Source organism: Lampris incognitus, chromosome 2 (assembly GCF_029633865.1).
Source record: "Lampris incognitus isolate fLamInc1 chromosome 2, fLamInc1.hap2, whole genome shotgun sequence".
NCBI lineage: Eukaryota > Metazoa > Chordata > Actinopteri > Lampriformes > Lampridae > Lampris > Lampris incognitus.
Window position 1 is genome coordinate 128,692,306 of NC_079212.1, and position 21,583 is coordinate 128,713,888.

Here is a 21,583-nt window from a genome sequence, read left to right on the forward strand (position 1 = left end):
ATGCCAGTATTGTATACAAATGATCATTAATTTTGAACCATAAATGCAAATTCCCTGACCGGGAATCGAACCCGGGCTGCGACAGTGAGAGCACCGAAGCCTAACCACTAGGGACTTGTTCAGTAGTATGTATACCAGACCTCTCAATATGAATCAATGGGTCTGTAGAGAGTCAACCAAGAGCGTATAACAAAGTAGTTCATTCACCTAATAGACTTCATTGATCTTGGTAGCAGCAGAGCATCCCACTATTATATACAAATGATCATTAATTTTGAACCATAAATGCACATTCCCTGACCGGGAATCGAACCCGGGCCGCGGCAGTGAGAGCGCCGAATCCTAACCACTAGACCATCAGGGAGCTGGTTAGTAGTGTACCAGACCTCTCAACATGAATCCAGTAGTCTGTACAGAGCATGCCAAGAGTGTATAACAAAGCAGTTCGTTCACCTAATAAACTTTGTTGATCCTGGTAGCAGCAGAGCGTCCTACTATTATATAGAAATGATCATTAATTTTGAACTATAAATGCACGTTCCCTGACCGGGAATCGAACCCGGGCCGCGGCACCGAATCCTAACCACCAGATCATCAGGGAGCTAGTTAGCGGTGTACCAGACCTCTCAACATGAATCCAGTGGTCTGTACAGAGCAGGCCAGAGAGTATAACAAAGTAGTTTTTTCACCTAATAGACTCATTGATCTCGGTAGCAGCAGAGCATCCCACTATTATATACAAATGATAATTAATTTTGAACCACAAATGCACATTCCCTGACTGGGAATCGATCCCGGGCCGCGGCGGTGAGAGCGCCGAATCATAACCACTAGGGATTTGGTCAGTAGTATACCAGACCTCTCAATATGAATCAATGGGTCTGTACAGAGTCAACCAAGAGTGTATAACAAAGTAGTTCTTTCACCTAATAAACTTTGTTGATCCTGGTAGCAGCAGAGCATCCTACTATTATATAGAAATGATCATTAATTTTGAACTATAAATGCACGTTCCCTGACCGGGAATCGAACCCGGGCCGCGGCACCGAATCCTAACCACCAGATCATCAGGGAGCTAGTTAGCGGTGTACCAGACCTCTCAACATGAATCCAGTGGTCTGTACAGAGCAGGCCAGAGTGTATAACAAAGTAGTTCTTTCACCTAATAAACTTTGTTGATCCTGGTAGCAGCAGAGCATCCCACTATTATATAGAAATGATCATTAATGTTGAACCATAAGTGTACATTCCCTGACCGGGAATCGAACCCGGGCCGCGGCGGTGAGAGCGCCGAATCCTAACCACTAGACCATCAGGGAGCTGGTTAGCAGTGTACCAGACCTCTCAACATGAATCCAGTGATCTGTACAGAGCATGCCAAGAGTGTATAACAAAGCAGTTTGTTCACCTAATAAACTTTGTTGATCCTGGTAGCAGTACAGCATGCCAGTATTCTATACAAATGATCATTAATTTTTAACCACAAATGCATATTCCCTGACTGGGAATCGAACCCGGGCCGCGGCGGTGAGAGCGCCGAATCCTAACCACTAGGGATTTAGATCAGTCGTATACTAGACCTCTCAATATCAATCAATGGGTCTGTACAGAGTCAACCAGGAGAGTATAACAAAGTAGTTCTTTCACCTAATAGACTCATTGATCTTGGTAGCAGCAGAGAATCCCACTATTATATACAAATGATAATTAATTTTGAACCACAAATGCACATTCCCTGACTGGGAATCGATCCCGGGCCGCGACGGTGAGAGCGCCGAATCATAACCACTAGGGATTTGGTCAGTAGTATACCACACCTCTCAATATGAATCAATGGGTCTGTACAGAGTCAACCAAGAGAGTATAACAAAGTAGTTCTTTCACCTAATAAACTTTGTTGATCCTGGTAGCAGCAGAGCATCCCACTATTATATAGAAATGATCATTAATTTTGAACTATAAATGCACATTCCCTGACCGTGAATCGAACCCGGGCCGTGGCGCCGAATCCTAACCACTAGATCATCAGGGAGCTGGTTAGTAGTGTACCAGACCTCTCAACATGAATCCAGTGGTCTGTACAGAGCAGGCCAGAGTGTATTACAAAGTAGTTCTTTCACCTAATAAACTTTGTTGATTCTGGTAGCAGCAGAGCATCCCACTATTATATACAAATGATCATTAATGTTGAACCATAAGTGTACATTCCCTGTCCGGGAATCAAACCCGGGCCGCGGCGGTGAGGGCGCCGAATCCTAACAACTAGACCATCTGGGAGCTGGTTAGTAGTGTACCAGACCTCTCAACATGAATCCAGTGGTCTGTACAGAGCATGCCAAGCGTGTATAACAAAGCAATTCGTTCACCTAATAAACTTTGTTCATCCTGGTAGCAGCAGAGCATGCCAGTATTCTATACAAATGATCACTAATGTTGAACCACAAATGCACATTCCCTGACCGGGAATCGAACCCAGGCCGCGGCGGTGAAAGCGCCGAATCCTAGCAACTAGACCATCATGGAGGTGGTTAGTAGTGTACCAGACCTCTCAACATGAATCCAGTGGTCTGTACAGAGCAGGCCAAGAGTGTATAACAAAGTAGTTCTTTCACCTAATAGACTCATTGATCTTGGTAGCAGCAGAGCATCCCACTATTATATACAAATGATAATTAATTTTGAACCACAAATGCACATCCCCTGACTGGGAATCGATCCCGGGCCGCGACGGTGAGAGCGCCGAATCATAACCACTAGGGATTTGGTCAGTAGTATACCAGACCTCTCAATATTAATCAATGGGTCTGTACAGAGTCAACCAAGAGAGTATAACAAAGTAGTTCTTTCACCTAATAAACTTTGTTGATCCTGGTAGCAGCAGAGCATCCCACTATTATATAGAAATGATCATTAATTTTGAACTATAAATGCACATTCCCTGACCGGGAATCGAACCCGGGCCGCGGCGCCGAATCCTAACCACTAGATCATCAGGGAGCTGGTTAGTAGTGTACCAGACCTCTCAACATGAATCCAGTGGTCTGTACAGAGCAGGCCAGAGTGTATAACAAAGTAGTTCTTTCACCTAATAAACTTTGTTGATCCTGGTAGCAGCAGAGAATCCCACTATTATATACAAATGATCATTAATGTTGAACCATAAGTGTACATTCCCTGTCTGGGAATCGAACCCGGGCCGCGGCGGTGAGAGCGCCGAATCCTAACCACTAGACCATCTGGGAGCTGGTTAGTAGTGTACCAGACCTCTCAACATGAATCCAGTGGTCTGTACAGAGCATGCCAAGAGTGTATAACAAAGCAATTCGTTCACCTAATAAACTTTGTTGATCCTGGTAGCAGCAGAGCATGCCAGTATTCTATACAAATGATCACTAATGTTGAACCACAAATGCACATTCCCTAACGGAATCGAACCACGGCCGCGGCGGTGACAGCGCCGAATTCTAGCCACTAGACCATCAGGGAGCTGGTTAGTAGTGTACCAGACCTCTCAACATGAATCCAGTGGTCTGTACAGAGCAGGCCAAGAGTGTATAACAAAGTAGTTCTTTCACCTAATAAACTTTGTTGATCCTGGTAGCAGCAGAGCATCCCACTATTATATAGAAATGATCATTAATGTTGAACCATAAGTGTACATTTCCTGACCGGGAATCGAACCCGGGCCGCGGCGGTGAGAGCGCCGAATCCTAACCACTAGACCATCAGGGAGCTGGTTAGCAGTGTACCAGACGTCTCAACATGAATCCAGTGATCTCTACAGAGCATGCCAAGAGTGTATAACAAAGCAGTTCGTTCACCTAATAAACTTTGTTGATCCTGGTAGCAGTACAGCATGCCAGTATTCTATACAAATGATCATTAATTTTGAACCACAAATGCATATTCCCTGACTGGGAATCGAACCCGGGCCGCGGCGGTGAGAGCGCCGAATCCTAACCACTGGGGATTTAGATCAGTCGTATACTACATCTCTCAATATCAATCAATGGGTCTGTACAGAGTCAACCCAAGAGATTATAACAAAGTAGTTCTTTCACCTAATAGACTCATTGATCTTGGTAGCAGCAGAGCATCCCACTATTATATACAAATGATAATTAATTTTGAACCACAAATGCACATCCCCTGACTGGGAATCGATCCCGGGCCGCGACGGTGAGAGCGCCGAATCATAACCACTAGGGATTTGGTCAGTAGTATACCAGACCTCTCAATATGAATCAATGGGTCTGTACAGAGTCAACCAAGAGAGTATAACAAAGTAGTTCTTTCACCTAATAAACTTTGTTGATCCTGGTAGCAGCAGAGCATCCCACTATTATATAGAAATGATCATTAATTTTGAACTATAAATGCACATTCCCTGACCGGGAATCGAACCCGGGCCGCGGCGCCGAATCCTAACCACTAGATCATCAGGGAGCTGGTTAGTAGTGTACCAGACCTCTCAACATGAATCCAGTGGTCTGTACAGAGCAGGCCAGAGTGTATAACAAAGTAGTTCTTTCACCTAATAAACTTTGTTGATCCTGGTAGCAGCAGAGAATCCCACTATTATATACAAATGATCATTAATGTTGAACCATAAGTGTACATTCCCTGTCTGGGAATCAAACCCGGGCCGCGGCGGTGAGAGCGCCGAATCCTAACCACTAGACCATCTGGGAGCCGGTTAGTAGTGTACCAGACCTCTCAACATGAATCCAGTGGTCTGTACAGAGCAGGCCAGAGTGTATAACAAAGTAGTTCTTTCACCTAATGAACTTTGTTGATCCTGGTAGCAGCAGAGCAGGACAGTATTCTATAAATGATAATTAATTTTGAACCATAAATGCAAATTCCCTGAGTGGGAATCAAACCCGGGCCGCGGCGGTGAGAGCGCCGAATCCTAACCACTAGGGACTTGGTCAGTAGTATGTATACCAGACCTCTCAATATGAATCAATGGGTCTGTAGAGAGTCAACCAAGAGAGTATAACAAAGTAGTTCATTCACCTGATAGACTCATTGATGTTGGTAGCAGCAGAGAATCACAGTATTATGTACAAATGATCATTAATTTTGAACCATAAATGCACATTCCCCGACTAGGAATCGAACGCGGGCCGCAGCGGTGAGAGCGCCAAATCCTAACCACTAGACCATCAGGGAGCTAGTTAGCGGTGTACCAGACTTCTCAACATGAATCCAGTGGTCTGTACAAAGCAGGCCAAGAGTGTATAACAAAGTAGTTCTTTCACCTAATAAACTTTGTTGATCCTGGTAGCAGCAGAGCATCCTACTATTATATAGAAATGATCATTAATGTTGAACTATAAATGCACATTCCCTGACCGGGAATCGAACCCGGGCCGCGGCACCGAATCCTAACCACTAGATCATCAGGGAGCTAGTTAGCGGTGTACCAGACCTCTCAACATGAATCCAGTGGTCTGTACAGAGCAGGCCAGAGTGTATAACAAAGTAGTTCTTTCACCTAATAAACTTTGTTGATCCTGGTAGCAGCAGAGCATCCCACTATTATATAGAAATGATCATTAATGTTGAACCATAAGTGTACATTCCCTGACCGGGAATCGAACCCGGGCCGCGGCGGTGAGAGCGCCGAATCCTAACCACTAGACCATCAGGGAGCTGGTTAGCAGTGTACCAGACGTCTCAACATGAATCCAGTGATCTGTACAGAGCATGCCAAGAGTGTATAACAAAGCAGTTCGTTCACCTAATAAACTTTGTTGATCCTGGTAGCAGTACAGCATGCCAGTATTCTATACAAATGATCATTAATTTTGAACCACAAATGCATATTCCCTGACTGGGAATCGAACCCGGGCCGCGGCGGTGAGAGCGCCGAATCCTAACTACTGGGGATTTAGATCAGTCGTATACTACATCTCTCAATATCAATCAATGGGTCTGTACAGAGTCAACCAAGAGAGTATAACAAAGTAGTTCTTTCACCTAATAGACTCATTGATCTTGGTAGCAGCAGAGCATCCCACTATTATATACAAATGATAATTAATTTTGAACCACAAATGCACATCCCCTGACTGGGAATCGATCCCGGGCCGCGACGGTGAGAGCGCCGAATCATAACCACTAGGGATTTGGTCAGTAGTATACCAGACCTCTCAATATTAATCAATGGGTCTGTACAGAGTCAACCAAGAGAGTATAACAAAGTAGTTCTTTCACCTAATAAACTTTGTTGATCCTGGTAGCAGCAGAGCATCCCACTATTATATAGAAATGATCATTAATTTTGAACTATAAATGCACATTCCCTGACCGGGAATCGAACCCGGGCCGCGGCGCCGAATCCTAACCACTAGATCATCAGGGAGCTGGTTAGTAGTGTACCAGACCTCTCAACATGAATCCAGTGGTCTGTACAGAGCAGGCCAGAGTGTATAACAAAGTAGTTCTTTCACCTAATAAACTTTGTTGATCCTGGTAGCAGCAGAGAATCCCACTATTATATACAAATGATCATTAATGTTGAACCATAAGTGTACATTCCCTGTCTGGGAATCGAACCCGGGCCGCGGCGGTGAGAGCGCCGAATCCTAACCACTAGACCATCTGGGAGCTGGTTAGTAGTGTACCAGACCTCTCAACATGAATCCAGTGGTCTGTACAGAGCATGCCAAGAGTGTATAACAAAGCAATTCGTTCACCTAATAAACTTTGTTGATCCTGGTAGCAGCAGAGCATGCCAGTATTCTATACAAATGATCACTAATGTTGAACCACAAATGCACATTCCCTAACGGAATCGAACCACGGCCGCGGCGGTGACAGCGCCGAATTCTAGCCACTAGACCATCAGGGAGCTGGTTAGTAGTGTACCAGACCTCTCAACATGAATCCAGTGGTCTGTACAGAGCAGGCCAAGAGTGTATAACAAAGTAGTTCTTTCACCTAATAAACTTTGTTGATCCTGGTAGCAGCAGAGCATCCCACTATTATATAGAAATGATCATTAATGTTGAACCATAAGTGTACATTTCCTGAGCGGGAATCGAACCCGGGCCGCGGCGGTGAGAGCGCCGAATCCTAACCACTAGACCATCAGGGAGCTGGTTAGCAGTGTACCAGACGTCTCAACATGAATCCAGTGATCTCTACAGAGCATGCCAAGAGTGTATAACAAAGCAGTTCGTTCACCTAATAAACTTTGTTGATCCTGGTAGCAGTACAGCATGCCAGTATTCTATACAAATGATCATTAATTTTGAACCACAAATGCATATTCCCTGACTGGGAATCGAACCCGGGCCGCGGCGGTGAGAGCGCCGAATCCTAACCACTGGGGATTTAGATCAGTCGTATACTACATCTCTCAATATCAATCAATGGGTCTGTACAGAGTCAACCAAGAGATTATAACAAAGTAGTTCTTTCACCTAATAGACTCATTGATCTTGGTAGCAGCAGAGCATCCCACTATTATATACAAATGATAATTAATTTTGAACCACAAATGCACATCCCCTGACTGGGAATCGATCCCGGGCCGCGACGGTGAGAGCGCCGAATCATAACCACTAGGGATTTGGTCAGTAGTATACCAGACCTCTCAATATGAATCAATGGGTCTGTACAGAGTCAACCAAGAGAGTATAACAAAGTAGTTCTTTCACCTAATAAACTTTGTTGATCCTGGTAGCAGCAGAGCATCCCACTATTATATAGAAATGATCATTAATTTTGAACTATAAATGCACATTCCCCGACCGGGAATCGAACCCGGGCCGCGGCGCCGAATCCTAACCACTAGATCATCAGGGAGCTGGTTAGTAGTGTACCAGACCTCTCAACATGAATCCAGTGGTCTGTACAGAGCAGGCCAGAGTGTATAACAAAGTAGTTCTTTCACCTAATAAACTTTGTTGATCCTGGTAGCAGCAGAGAATCCCACTATTATATACAAATGATCATTAATGTTGAACCATAAGTGTACATTCCCTGTCTGGGAATCAAACCCGGGCCGCGGCGGTGAGAGCGCCGAATCCTAACCACTAGACCATCTGGGAGCCGGTTAGTAGTGTACCAGACCTCTCAACATGAATCCAGTGGTCTGTACAGAGCATGCCAAGAGTGTATAACAAAGCAATTCGTTCACCTAATAAACTTTGTTCATCCTGGTAGCAGCAAAGCATGCCAGTATTCTATACAAATGATGACTAATGTTGAACCACAAATGCACATTCCCTGACCGGGAATCGAACCCAGGCCGCGGCGGTGAAAGCGCCCAATGCTAGCCACTAGACCATCAGGGAGGTGGTTAGTAGTGTACCAGACCTCTCAACATGAATCCAGTGGTCTGTACAGAGCAGGCCAAGAGTGTATAACAAAGTAGTTCTTTCACCTAATAAACTTTGTTGATCCTGGTAGCAGTAGAGCATGCCAGTATTCTATACAAATGATCATTAATTTTGAACCACAAATGCTTATTCCCTGACTGGGAATCGAACCCGGGCCGCGGCGGTGAGAGCGCCGAATCCTAACCACTAGGGATTTGATCAGTCGTATACTAGACCCCTCAATATCATTCAATGGGTCTGTACAGAGTCAACCCAGAGAGTATAACAAAGTAGTTTTTTCACCTAATAGACTCATTGATCTCGGTAGCAGCAGAGCATCCCACTATTATATACAAATGATAATTAATTTTGAACCACAAATGCACATTCCCTGACTGGGAATCGATCCCTGGCCGCGGCGGTGAGAGCGCCGAATCATAACCACTAGGGATTTGGTCAGTAGTATACCAGACCTCTCAATATGAATCAATGGGTCTGTACAGAGTCAACCAAGAGTGTATAACAAAGTAGTTCTTCCACCTAATAAACTTTGTTGATCCTGGTAGCAGCAGAGCATCCCACTATTATATAGAAATGATCATTAATTTTGAACTATAAATGCACATTCCCTGACCGGGAATCGAACCCGGGCCGCAGCTGTGAAAGCACCGAATCCTAACCACTAGACCATCAGGAAGCTGGTTAGTAGTGTACCAGACCTGTCAACATGAATCCAGTGGTCTGTACAGAGCAAGCCAAGAGTTTATAACAAAGCAGTTAGTCCACCTAACAAACTTTGTTGATCCTGGTAGCAGCAGAGCATGCCAGTATTCTATACAAATGATCATTAATTTTGAACCACAAATGCACATTCCCTGACCGGGAATCGAACCCGGGCCGCGGCGGTGAAAGCGCCGAACCCTAACCACCCAGGGATTAGGTCAGTAGTATACCAGACCTCTCAATATAAATCAATGGGTCTGTACAGAGTCAACCAAGAGAGTATAACAAAGTAGTTCAATCACCTAATAGACTTCATTGATCTTGGTAGCAGCAGAGCATCCCACTATTATATACAAATGATCATTAATTTTGAACCATAAATGCACATTCCCTGACCGGGAATCGAACCCCGGCCACGGTGATGAGAGCGCCGTATCCTAGCCACTAGACCATCAGGGAGTTGGTTAGTAGCGTACCAGACCTCTCAACATGAATCCAGTGGTCTGTACAGAGCAGGCCAAGAGTGTATAACAAAGTAGTTCTTTCACCTAATAAACTTTGTTGATCCTTGTAGCAGCAGAGCCCCACTATTATATACAAATGATCATTAATGTTGAACCATAAGTGTACATTCTCTGTCCGGGAATCAAACCTGGGGTGCGGTGGTGAGAGCGCCGAATCCTAACCACTAGACCACTAGGGAGTTGGTTAGTAGTGTACCAGACCTCACAAGATGAATCCATGGGTCTGTACAGAGCAGGCCAAGAGCATATAACAAAGTAGTTCTTTCACCTAATAAACTTTGTTGATCCTGGTAGCAGCAGAGCATGCCAGTATTGTATACAAATGATCATTAATTTTGAACCATAAATGCAAATTCCCTGACCGGGAATCGAACCCGGGCTGCGACAGTGAGAGCACCGAAGCCTAACCACTAGGGACTTGTTCAGTAGTATGTATACCAGACCTCTCAATATGAATCAATGGGTCTGTAGAGAGTCAACCAAGAGCGTATAACAAAGTAGTTCATTCACCTAATAGACTTCATTGATCTTGGTAGCAGCAGAGCATCCCACTATTATATACAAATGATCATTAATTTTGAACCATAAATGCACATTCCCTGACCGGGAATCGAACCCGGGCCGCGGCAGTGAGAGCGCCGAATCCTAACCACTAGACCATCAGGGAGCTGGTTAGTAGTGTACCAGACCTCTCAACATGAATCCAGTAGTCTGTACAGAGCATGCCAAGAGTGTATAACAAAGCAGTTCGTTCACCTAATAAACTTTGTTGATCCTGGTAGCAGCAGAGCGTCCTACTATTATATAGAAATGATCATTAATTTTGAACTATAAATGCACGTTCCCTGACCGGGAATCGAACCCGGGCCGCGGCACCGAATCCTAACCACCAGATCATCAGGGAGCTAGTTAGCGGTGTACCAGACCTCTCAACATGAATCCAGTGGTCTGTACAGAGCAGGCCAGAGAGTATAACAAAGTAGTTTTTTCACCTAATAGACTCATTGATCTCGGTAGCAGCAGAGCATCCCACTATTATATACAAATGATAATTAATTTTGAACCACAAATGCACATTCCCTGACTGGGAATCGATCCCGGGCCGCGGCGGTGAGAGCGCCGAATCATAACCACTAGGGATTTGGTCAGTAGTATACCAGACCTCTCAATATGAATCAATGGGTCTGTACAGAGTCAACCAAGAGTGTATAACAAAGTAGTTCTTTCACCTAATAAACTTTGTTGATCCTGGTAGCAGCAGAGCATCCTACTATTATATAGAAATGATCATTAATTTTGAACTATAAATGCACGTTCCCTGACCGGGAATCGAACCCGGGCCGCGGCACCGAATCCTAACCACCAGATCATCAGGGAGCTAGTTAGCGGTGTACCAGACCTCTCAACATGAATCCAGTGGTCTGTACAGAGCAGGCCAGAGTGTATAACAAAGTAGTTCTTTCACCTAATAAACTTTGTTGATCCTGGTAGCAGCAGAGCATCCCACTATTATATAGAAATGATCATTAATGTTGAACCATAAGTGTACATTCCCTGACCGGGAATCGAACCCGGGCCGCGGCGGTGAGAGCGCCGAATCCTAACCACTAGACCATCAGGGAGCTGGTTAGCAGTGTACCAGACCTCTCAACATGAATCCAGTGATCTGTACAGAGCATGCCAAGAGTGTATAACAAAGCAGTTTGTTCACCTAATAAACTTTGTTGATCCTGGTAGCAGTACAGCATGCCAGTATTCTATACAAATGATCATTAATTTTTAACCACAAATGCATATTCCCTGACTGGGAATCGAACCCGGGCCGCGGCGGTGAGAGCGCCGAATCCTAACCACTAGGGATTTAGATCAGTCGTATACTAGACCTCTCAATATCAATCAATGGGTCTGTACAGAGTCAACCAGGAGAGTATAACAAAGTAGTTCTTTCACCTAATAGACTCATTGATCTTGGTAGCAGCAGAGAATCCCACTATTATATACAAATGATAATTAATTTTGAACCACAAATGCACATTCCCTGACTGGGAATCGATCCCGGGCCGCGACGGTGAGAGCGCCGAATCATAACCACTAGGGATTTGGTCAGTAGTATACCACACCTCTCAATATGAATCAATGGGTCTGTACAGAGTCAACCAAGAGAGTATAACAAAGTAGTTCTTTCACCTAATAAACTTTGTTGATCCTGGTAGCAGCAGAGCATCCCACTATTATATAGAAATGATCATTAATTTTGAACTATAAATGCACATTCCCTGACCGTGAATCGAACCCGGGCCGTGGCGCCGAATCCTAACCACTAGATCATCAGGGAGCTGGTTAGTAGTGTACCAGACCTCTCAACATGAATCCAGTGGTCTGTACAGAGTTGGCCAGAGTGTATTACAAAGTAGTTCTTTCACCTAATAAACTTTGTTGATTCTGGTAGCAGCAGAGCATCCCACTATTATATACAAATGATCATTAATGTTGAACCATAAGTGTACATTCCCTGTCCGGGAATCAAACCCGGGCCGCGGCGGTGAGGGCGCCGAATCCTAACAACTAGACCATCTGGGAGCTGGTTAGTAGTGTACCAGACCTCTCAACATGAATCCAGTGGTCTGTACAGAGCATGCCAAGCGTGTATAACAAAGCAATTCGTTCACCTAATAAACTTTGTTCATCCTGGTAGCAGCAGAGCATGCCAGTATTCTATACAAATGATCACTAATGTTGAACCACAAATGCACATTCCCTGACCGGGAATCGAACCCAGGCCGCGGCGGTGAAAGCGCCGAATCCTAGCAACTAGACCATCATGGAGGTGGTTAGTAGTGTACCAGACCTCTCAACATGAATCCAGTGGTCTGTACAGAGCAGGCCAAGAGTGTATAACAAAGTAGTTCTTTCACCTAATAGACTCATTGATCTTGGTAGCAGCAGAGCATCCCACTATTATATACAAATGATAATTAATTTTGAACCACAAATGCACATCCCCTGACTGGGAATCGATCCCGGGCCGCGACGGTGAGAGCGCCGAATCATAACCACTAGGGATTTGGTCAGTAGTATACCAGACCTCTCAATATTAATCAATGGGTCTGTACAGAGTCAACCAAGAGAGTATAACAAAGTAGTTCTTTCACCTAATAAACTTTGTTGATCCTGGTAGCAGCAGAGCATCCCACTATTATATAGAAATGATCATTAATTTTGAACTATAAATGCACATTCCCTGACCGGGAATCGAACCCGGGCCGCGGCGCCGAATCCTAACCACTAGATCATCAGGGAGCTGGTTAGTAGTGTACCAGACCTCTCAACATGAATCCAGTGGTCTGTACAGAGCAGGCCAGAGTGTATAACAAAGTAGTTCTTTCACCTAATAAACTTTGTTGATCCTGGTAGCAGCAGAGAATCCCACTATTATATACAAATGATCATTAATGTTGAACCATAAGTGTACATTCCCTGTCTGGGAATCGAACCCGGGCCGCGGCGGTGAGAGCGCCGAATCCTAACCACTAGACCATCTGGGAGCTGGTTAGTAGTGTACCAGACCTCTCAACATGAATCCAGTGGTCTGTACAGAGCATGCCAAGAGTGTATAACAAAGCAATTCGTTCACCTAATAAACTTTGTTGATCCTGGTAGCAGCAGAGCATGCCAGTATTCTATACAAATGATCACTAATGTTGAACCACAAATGCACATTCCCTAACGGAATCGAACCACGGCCGCGGCGGTGACAGCGCCGAATTCTAGCCACTAGACCATCAGGGAGCTGGTTAGTAGTGTACCAGACCTCTCAACATGAATCCAGTGGTCTGTACAGAGCAGGCCAAGAGTGTATAACAAAGTAGTTCTTTCACCTAATAAACTTTGTTGATCCTGGTAGCAGCAGAGCATCCCACTATTATATAGAAATGATCATTAATGTTGAACCATAAGTGTACATTTCCTGACCGGGAATCGAACCCGGGCCGCGGCGGTGAGAGCGCCGAATCCTAACCACTAGACCATCAGGGAGCTGGTTAGCAGTGTACCAGACGTCTCAACATGAATCCAGTGATCTCTACAGAGCATGCCAAGAGTGTATAACAAAGCAGTTCGTTCACCTAATAAACTTTGTTGATCCTGGTAGCAGTACAGCATGCCAGTATTCTATACAAATGATCATTAATTTTGAACCACAAATGCATATTCCCTGACTGGGAATCGAACCCGGGCCGCGGCGGTGAGAGCGCCGAATCCTAACCACTGGGGATTTAGATCAGTCGTATACTACATCTCTCAATATCAATCAATGGGTCTGTACAGAGTCAACCAAGAGATTATAACAAAGTAGTTCTTTCACCTAATAGACTCATTGATCTTGGTAGCAGCAGAGCATCCCACTATTATATACAAATGATAATTAATTTTGAACCACAAATGCACATCCCCTGACTGGGAATCGATCCCGGGCCGCGACGGTGAGAGCGCCGAATCATAACCACTAGGGATTTGGTCAGTAGTATACCAGACCTCTCAATATGAATCAATGGGTCTGTACAGAGTCAACCAAGAGAGTATAACAAAGTAGTTCTTTCACCTAATAAACTTTGTTGATCCTGGTAGCAGCAGAGCATCCCACTATTATATAGAAATGATCATTAATTTTGAACTATAAATGCACATTCCCTGACCGGGAATCGAACCCGGGCCGCGGCGCCGAATCCTAACCACTAGATCATCAGGGAGCTGGTTAGTAGTGTACCAGACCTCTCAACATGAATCCAGTGGTCTGTACAGAGCAGGCCAGAGTGTATAACAAAGTAGTTCTTTCACCTAATAAACTTTGTTGATCCTGGTAGCAGCAGAGAATCCCACTATTATATACAAATGATCATTAATGTTGAACCATAAGTGTACATTCCCTGTCTGGGAATCAAACCCGGGCCGCGGCGGTGAGAGCGCCGAATCCTAACCACTAGACCATCTGGGAGCCGGTTAGTAGTGTACCAGACCTCTCAACATGAATCCAGTGGTCTGTACAGAGCATGCCAAGAGTGTATAACAAAGCAATTCGTTCACCTAATAAACTTTGTTCATCCTGGTAGCAGCAAAGCATGCCAGTATTCTATACAAATGATGACTAATGTTGAACCACAAATGCACATTCCCTGACCGGGAATCGAACCCAGGCCGCGGCGGTGAAAGCGCCCAATGCTAGCCACTAGACCATCAGGGAGGTGGTTAGTAGTGTACCAGACCTCTCAACATGAATCCAGTGGTCTGTACAGAGCAGGCCAAGAGTGTATAACAAAGTAGTTCTTTCACCTAATAAACTTTGTTGATCCTGGTAGCAGTAGAGCATGCCAGTATTCTATACAAATGATCATTAATTTTGAACCACAAATGCTTATTCCCTGACTGGGAATCGAACCCGGGCCGCGGCGGTGAGAGCGCCGAATCCTAACCACTAGGGATTTGATCAGTCGTATACTAGACCCCTCAATATCATTCAATGGGTCTGTACAGAGTCAACCCAGAGAGTATAACAAAGTAGTTTTTTCACCTAATAGACTCATTGATCTCGGTAGCAGCAGAGCATCCCACTATTATATACAAATGATAATTAATTTTGAACCACAAATGCACATTCCCTGACTGGGAATCGATCCCGGGCCGCGGCGGTGAGAGCGCCGAATCATAACCACTAGGGATTTGGTCAGTAGTATACCAGACCTCTCAATATGAATCAATGGGTCTGTACAGAGTCAACCAAGAGTGTATAACAAAGTAGTTCTTTCACCTAATAAACTTTGTTGATCCTGGTAGCAGCAGAGCATCCCACTATTATATAGAAATGATCATTAATTTTGAACTATAAATGCACATTCCCTGACCGGGAATCGAACCCGGGCCGCAGCTGTGAAAGCACCGAATCCTAACCACTAGACCATCAGGAAGCTGGTTAGTAGTGTACCAGACCTGTCAACATGAATCCAGTGGTCTGTACAGAGCAAGCCAAGAGTTTATAACAAAGCAGTTAGTCCACCTAACAAACTTTGTTGATCCTGGTAGCAGCAGAGCATGCCAGTATTCTATACAAATGATCATTAATTTTGAACCACAAATGCACATTCCCTGACCGGGAATCGAACCCGGGCCGCGGCGGTGAAAGCGCCGAACCCTAACCACCCAGGGATTAGGTCAGTAGTATACCAGACCTCTCAATATAAATCAATGGGTCTGTACAGAGTCAACCAAGAGAGTATAACAAAGTAGTTCAATCACCTAATAGACTTCATTGATCTTGGTAGCAGCAGAGCATCCCACTATTATATAGAAATGATCATTAATTTTGAACTATAAATGCACATTCCCTGACCGGGAATCGAACCCGGGCCGCAGCTGTGAAAGCACCGAATCCTAACCACTAGACCATCAGGAAGCTGGTTAGTAGTGTACCAGACCTGTCAACATGAATCCAGTGGTCTGTACAGAGCAAGCCAAGAGTTTATAACAAAGCAGTTAGTCCACCTAACAAACTTTGTTGATCCTGGTAGCAGCAGAGCATGCCAGTATTCTATACAAATGATCATTAATTTTGAACCACAAATGCACATTCCCTGACCGGGAATCGAACCCGGGCCGCGGCGGTGAAAGCGCCGAACCCTAACCACCCAGGGATTAGGTCAGTAGTATACCAGACCTCTCAATATAAATCAATGGGTCTGTACAGAGTCAACCAAGAGAGTATAACAAAGTAGTTCAATCACCTAATAGACTTCATTGATCTTGGTAGCAGCAGAGCATCCCACTATTATATACAAATGATCATTAATTTTGAACCATAAATGCACATTCCCTGACCGGGAATCGAACCCCGGCCACGGTGATGAGAGCGCCGTATCCTAGCCACTAGACCATCAGGGAGTTGGTTAGTAGCGTACCAGACCTCTCAACATGAATCCAGTGGTCTGTACAGAGCAGGCCAAGAGTGTATAACAAAGTAGTTCTTTCACCTAATAAACTTTGTTGATCCTTGTAGCAGCAGAGCCCCACTATTATATACAAATGATCATTAATGTTGAACCATAAGTGTACATTCTCTGTCCGGGAATCAAACCTGGGGTGCGGTGGTGAGAGCGCCGAATCCTAACCACTAGACCACTAGGGAGTTGGTTAGTAGTGTACCAGACCTCACAAGATGAATCCATGGGTCTGTACAGAGCAGGCCAAGAGCATATAACAAAGTAGTTCTTTCACCTAATAAACTTTGTTGATCCTGGTAGCAGCAGAGCATGCCAGTATTGTATACAAATGATCATTAATTTTGAACCATAAATGCAAATTCCCTGACCGGGAATCGAACCCGGGCTGCGACAGTGAGAGCACCGAAGCCTAACCACTACGGACTTGTTCAGTAGTATGTATACCAGACCTCTCAATATGAATCAATGGGTCTGTAGAGAGTCAACCAAGAGCGTATAACAAAGTAGTTCATTCACCTAATAGACTTCATTGATCTTGGTAGCAGCAGAGCATCCCACTATTATATACAAATGATCATTAATTTTGAACCATAAATGCACATTCCCTGACCGGGAATCGAACCCGGGCCGCGGCAGTGAGAGCGCCGAATCCTAACCACTAGACCATCAGGGAGCTGGTTAGTAGTGTACCAGACCTCTCAACATGAATCCAGTAGTCTGTACAGAGCATGCCAAGAGTGTATAACAAAGCAGTTCGTTCACCTAATAAACTTTGTTGATCCTGGTAGCAGCAGAGCGTCCTACTATTATATAGAAATGATCATTAATTTTGAACTATAAATGCACGTTCCCTGACCGGGAATCGAACCCGGGCCGCGGCACCGAATCCTAACCACCAGATCATCAGGGAGCTAGTTAGCGGTGTACCAGACCTCTCAACATGAATCCAGTGGTCTGTACAGAGCAGGCCAGAGAGTATAACAAAGTAGTTTTTTCACCTAATAGACTCATTGATCTCGGTAGCAGCAGAGCATCCCACTATTATATACAAATGATAATTAATTTTGAACCACAAATGCACATTCCCTGACTGGGAATCGATCCCGGGCCGCGGCGGTGAGAGCGCCGAATCATAACCACTAGGGATTTGGTCAGTAGTATACCAGACCTCTCAATATGAATCAATGGGTCTGTACAGAGTCAACCAAGAGTGTATAACAAAGTAGTTCTTTCACCTAATAAACTTTGTTGATCCTGGTAGCAGCAGAGCATCCTACTATTATATAGAAATGATCATTAATTTTGAACTATAAATGCACGTTCCCTGACCGGGAATCGAACCCGGGCCGCGGCACCGAATCCTAACCACCAGATCATCAGGGAGCTAGTTAGCGGTGTACCAGACCTCTCAACATGAATCCAGTGGTCTGTACAGAGCAGGCCAGAGTGTATAACAAAGTAGTTCTTTCACCTAATAAACTTTGTTGATCCTGGTAGCAGCAGAGCATCCCACTATTATATAGAAATGATCATTAATGTTGAACCATAAGTGTACATTCCCTGACCGGGAATCGAACCCGGGCCGCGGCGGTGAGAGCGCCGAATCCTAACCACTAGACCATCAGGGAGCTGGTTAGCAGTGTACCAGACCTCTCAACATGAATCCAGTGATCTGTACAGAGCATGCCAAGAGTGTATAACAAAGCAGTTTGTTCACCTAATAAACTTTGTTGATCCTGGTAGCAGTACAGCATGCCAGTATTCTATACAAATGATCATTAATTTTTAACCACAAATGCATATTCCCTGACTGGGAATCGAACCCGGGCCGCGGCGGTGAGAGCGCCGAATCCTAACCACTAGGGATTTAGATCAGTCGTATACTAGACCTCTCAATATCAATCAATGGGTCTGTACAGAGTCAACCAGGAGAGTATAACAAAGTAGTTCTTTCACCTAATAGACTCATTGATCTTGGTAGCAGCAGAGAATCCCACTATTATATACAAATGATAATTAATTTTGAACCACAAATGCACATTCCCTGACTGGGAATCGATCCCGGGCCGCGACGGTGAGAGCGCCGAATCATAACCACTAGGGATTTGGTCAGTAGTATACCACACCTCTCAATATGAATCAATGGGTCTGTACAGAGTCAACCAAGAGAGTATAACAAAGTAGTTCTTTCACCTAATAAACTTTGTTGATCCTGGTAGCAGCAGAGCATCCCACTATTATATAGAAATGATCATTAATTTTGAACTATAAATGCACATTCCCTGACCGTGAATCGAACCCGGGCCGTGGCGCCGAATCCTAACCACTAGATCATCAGGGAGCTGGTTAGTAGTGTACCAGACCTCTCAACATGAATCCAGTGGTCTGTACAGAGCAGGCCAGAGTGTATTACAAAGTAGTTCTTTCACCTAATAAACTTTGTTGATTCTGGTAGCAGCAGAGCATCCCACTATTATATACAAATGATCATTAATGTTGAACCATAAGTGTACATTCCCTGTCCGGGAATCAAACCCGGGCCGCGGCGGTGAGGGCGCCGAATCCTAACAACTAGACCATCTGGGAGCTGGTTAGTAGTGTACCAGACCTCTCAACATGAATCCAGTGGTCTGTACAGAGCATGCCAAGCGTGTATAACAAAGCAATTCGTTCACCTAATAAACTTTGTTCATCCTGGTAGCAGCAGAGCATGCCAGTATTCTATACAAATGATCACTAATGTTGAACCACAAATGCTCATTCCCTGACCGGGAATCGAACCCAGGCCGCGGCGGTGAAAGCGCCGAATCCTAGCAACTAGACCATCATGGAGGTGGTTAGTAGTGTACCAGATCTCTCAACATTAATCCAGTGGTCTGTACAGAGCAGGCCAAGAGTGTATAACAAAGTAGTTCTTTCACCTAATAAACTTTGTTGATCCTGGTAGCAGTAGAGCATGCCAGTATTCTATACAAATGATCATTAATTTTGAACCACAAATGCTTATTCCCTGACTGGGAATCGAACCCAGGCCGCGGCGGTGAGAGCGCCGAATCCTAACCACTAGGGATTTGATCAGTCGTATACTAGACCTCTCAATATCAATCAATGGGTCTGTACAGAGTCAACCCAGAGAGTATAACAAAGTAGTTTTTTCACCTAATAGACTCATTGATCTCGGTAGCAGCAGAGCATCCCACTATTATATACAAATGATAATTAATTTTGAACCACAAATGCACATTCCCTGACTGGGAATCGATCCCGGGCCGCGGCGGTGAGAGCGCCGAATCATAACCACTAGGGATTTGGTCAGTAGTATACCAGACCTCTCAATATGAATCAATGGGTCTGTACAGAGTCAACCAAGAGAGTATAACAAAGTAGTTCTTTCACCTAATAGACTCATTGATGTTGGTACCAGCTGAGCATCACAGTATTATGTACAAATGATCATTAATTTTGAACCATAAATGCACATTCCCTGATCGGGAATCGAACCCGGGCCGCAGCTGTGAAAGCGCCGAATCCTAACCACAAGACCATCAGGAAGCTGGTTAGTAGTGTACCAGACCTGTCAACATGAATCCAGTGGTCTGTACAGAGCATGCCAAGAGTGTATAACAAAGCAGTTAGTCCACCTAACAAACTTTGTTGATCCTGGTAGCAGCAGAGCATGCCAGTATTCTATACAAATGATCATTAATTTTGAACCACAAATGCACATTCTCTGACCGGGAATCGAACCCGGGCCGCGGCGCCGAATCCTAACCACTAGATCATCAGGGAGCTGGTTAGTAGTGTACCAGACCTCTCAACATGAATCCAGTGGTCTGTACAGAGCAGGCCAGAGTGTATAACAAAGTAGTTCTTTCACCTAATAAACTTTGTTGATCCTGGTAGCAGCAGAGCAGGCCAGTATTCTATACAAATGATCATTAATTTTGAACCATAAATGCAAATTCCCTGACCGGGAATCGAACCCGGGCTGCGGCAGTGAGAGCGCCGAAGCCTAACCACTAGGGACTTGGTCAGTAGTATGTATACCAGACCTCTCAATATGAATCAATGGGTCTGTAGAGAGTCAACCAAGAGTGTATAACAAAGTAGTTCATTCACCTAATAGACTTCATTGATCTTGGTAGCAGCAGAGCATCCCACTATTATATACAAATGATCATTAATTTTGAACCATAAATGCACATTCCCTGACCGGGAATCGAACCCGGGCCGCGGCGGTGAGAGCGCCGAATCCTAACCACTAGACCATCAGGGAGCTGGTTAGTAGTGTACCAGACCTCTCAACATGAATCCAGTAGTCTGTACAGAGCATGCCAAGAGTGTATAACAAAGCAGTTCGTTCACCTACTAAACTTTGTTGATCCTGGTAGCAGTAGAGCATGCCAGTATTCTATACAAATGATCGTTAATTTTGAACCACAAATGAATATTCTCTGACTGGGAATCGAAACCGGGCCGCGGCGGTGAGAGCGCCGAATCCTAACCACTAGGGATTTGGTCAGTCATATACTAGACCTCTCAATATGAATCAATGGGTCTGTACAGAGTCAACCAAGAGAGTATAACAAAGTAGTTCTTTCAGCTAATAGACTCATTGATCTTGGTAGCAGCAGAGCATCCCACTATTATATACAAATGATAATTAATTTTGAACCACAAATGCACATTCCCTGACTGGGAATCGATCCTGGGCCGCGGCGGTGAGAGCGCCGAATCATAACCACTAGGGATTTGGTCAGTAGTATACCAGACCTCTCAATATGAATCAATGGGTCTGTACAGAGTCAACCAAGAGAGTATAACAAAGTAGTTCTTTCACCTAATAGACTCATTGATGTTGGTACCAGCTGAGCATCACAGTATTATGTACAAATGATCATTAATTTTGAACCATAAATGCACATTCCCTGATTGGGAATCGAACCCCGGCCGCAGCTGTGAAAGCGCCGAATCCTAACCACAAGACCATCAGGGAGCTGGTTAGTAATGTACC

The 21,583-nt window shown here is 44.6% G+C and overlaps 1 protein-coding gene and 13 non-coding genes across 16 annotated transcripts in view; 1 reads left to right on the forward strand and 13 right to left on the reverse strand.

The window, feature by feature from the left end:
* The window catches only part of eogt (EGF domain-specific O-linked N-acetylglucosamine (GlcNAc) transferase), a 202,130-nt gene that overhangs the window by 145,526 nt on the left and 35,021 nt on the right, over positions 1-21,583 (forward strand). The gene's annotated exons all lie outside the window — the stretch shown is intronic.
* On the reverse strand, positions 293-364 carry trnae-cuc (transfer RNA glutamic acid (anticodon CUC)). Its single transcript has one exon. It is a non-coding gene; the product is annotated as a tRNA-Glu (tRNA).
* Positions 1,248-1,319, reverse strand: trnae-cuc (transfer RNA glutamic acid (anticodon CUC)). Its single transcript has one exon. It is a non-coding gene; the product is annotated as a tRNA-Glu (tRNA).
* trnae-cuc (transfer RNA glutamic acid (anticodon CUC)) lies at positions 3,661-3,732 on the reverse strand. The gene has a single exon. It is a non-coding gene; the product is annotated as a tRNA-Glu (tRNA).
* On the reverse strand, positions 5,586-5,657 carry trnae-cuc (transfer RNA glutamic acid (anticodon CUC)). Its single transcript has one exon. It is a non-coding gene; the product is annotated as a tRNA-Glu (tRNA).
* Positions 7,034-7,105, reverse strand: trnae-cuc (transfer RNA glutamic acid (anticodon CUC)). The gene has a single exon. It is a non-coding gene; the product is annotated as a tRNA-Glu (tRNA).
* On the reverse strand, positions 8,959-9,030 carry trnae-uuc (transfer RNA glutamic acid (anticodon UUC)). Its single transcript has one exon. It is a non-coding gene; the product is annotated as a tRNA-Glu (tRNA).
* trnae-cuc (transfer RNA glutamic acid (anticodon CUC)) lies at positions 10,176-10,247 on the reverse strand. The gene has a single exon. It is a non-coding gene; the product is annotated as a tRNA-Glu (tRNA).
* trnae-cuc (transfer RNA glutamic acid (anticodon CUC)) lies at positions 11,131-11,202 on the reverse strand. Its single transcript has one exon. It is a non-coding gene; the product is annotated as a tRNA-Glu (tRNA).
* trnae-cuc (transfer RNA glutamic acid (anticodon CUC)) lies at positions 13,544-13,615 on the reverse strand. The gene has a single exon. It is a non-coding gene; the product is annotated as a tRNA-Glu (tRNA).
* trnae-uuc (transfer RNA glutamic acid (anticodon UUC)) lies at positions 15,469-15,540 on the reverse strand. Its single transcript has one exon. It is a non-coding gene; the product is annotated as a tRNA-Glu (tRNA).
* trnae-cuc (transfer RNA glutamic acid (anticodon CUC)) lies at positions 17,171-17,242 on the reverse strand. Its single transcript has one exon. It is a non-coding gene; the product is annotated as a tRNA-Glu (tRNA).
* Positions 18,126-18,197, reverse strand: trnae-cuc (transfer RNA glutamic acid (anticodon CUC)). The gene has a single exon. It is a non-coding gene; the product is annotated as a tRNA-Glu (tRNA).
* On the reverse strand, positions 20,774-20,845 carry trnae-cuc (transfer RNA glutamic acid (anticodon CUC)). Its single transcript has one exon. It is a non-coding gene; the product is annotated as a tRNA-Glu (tRNA).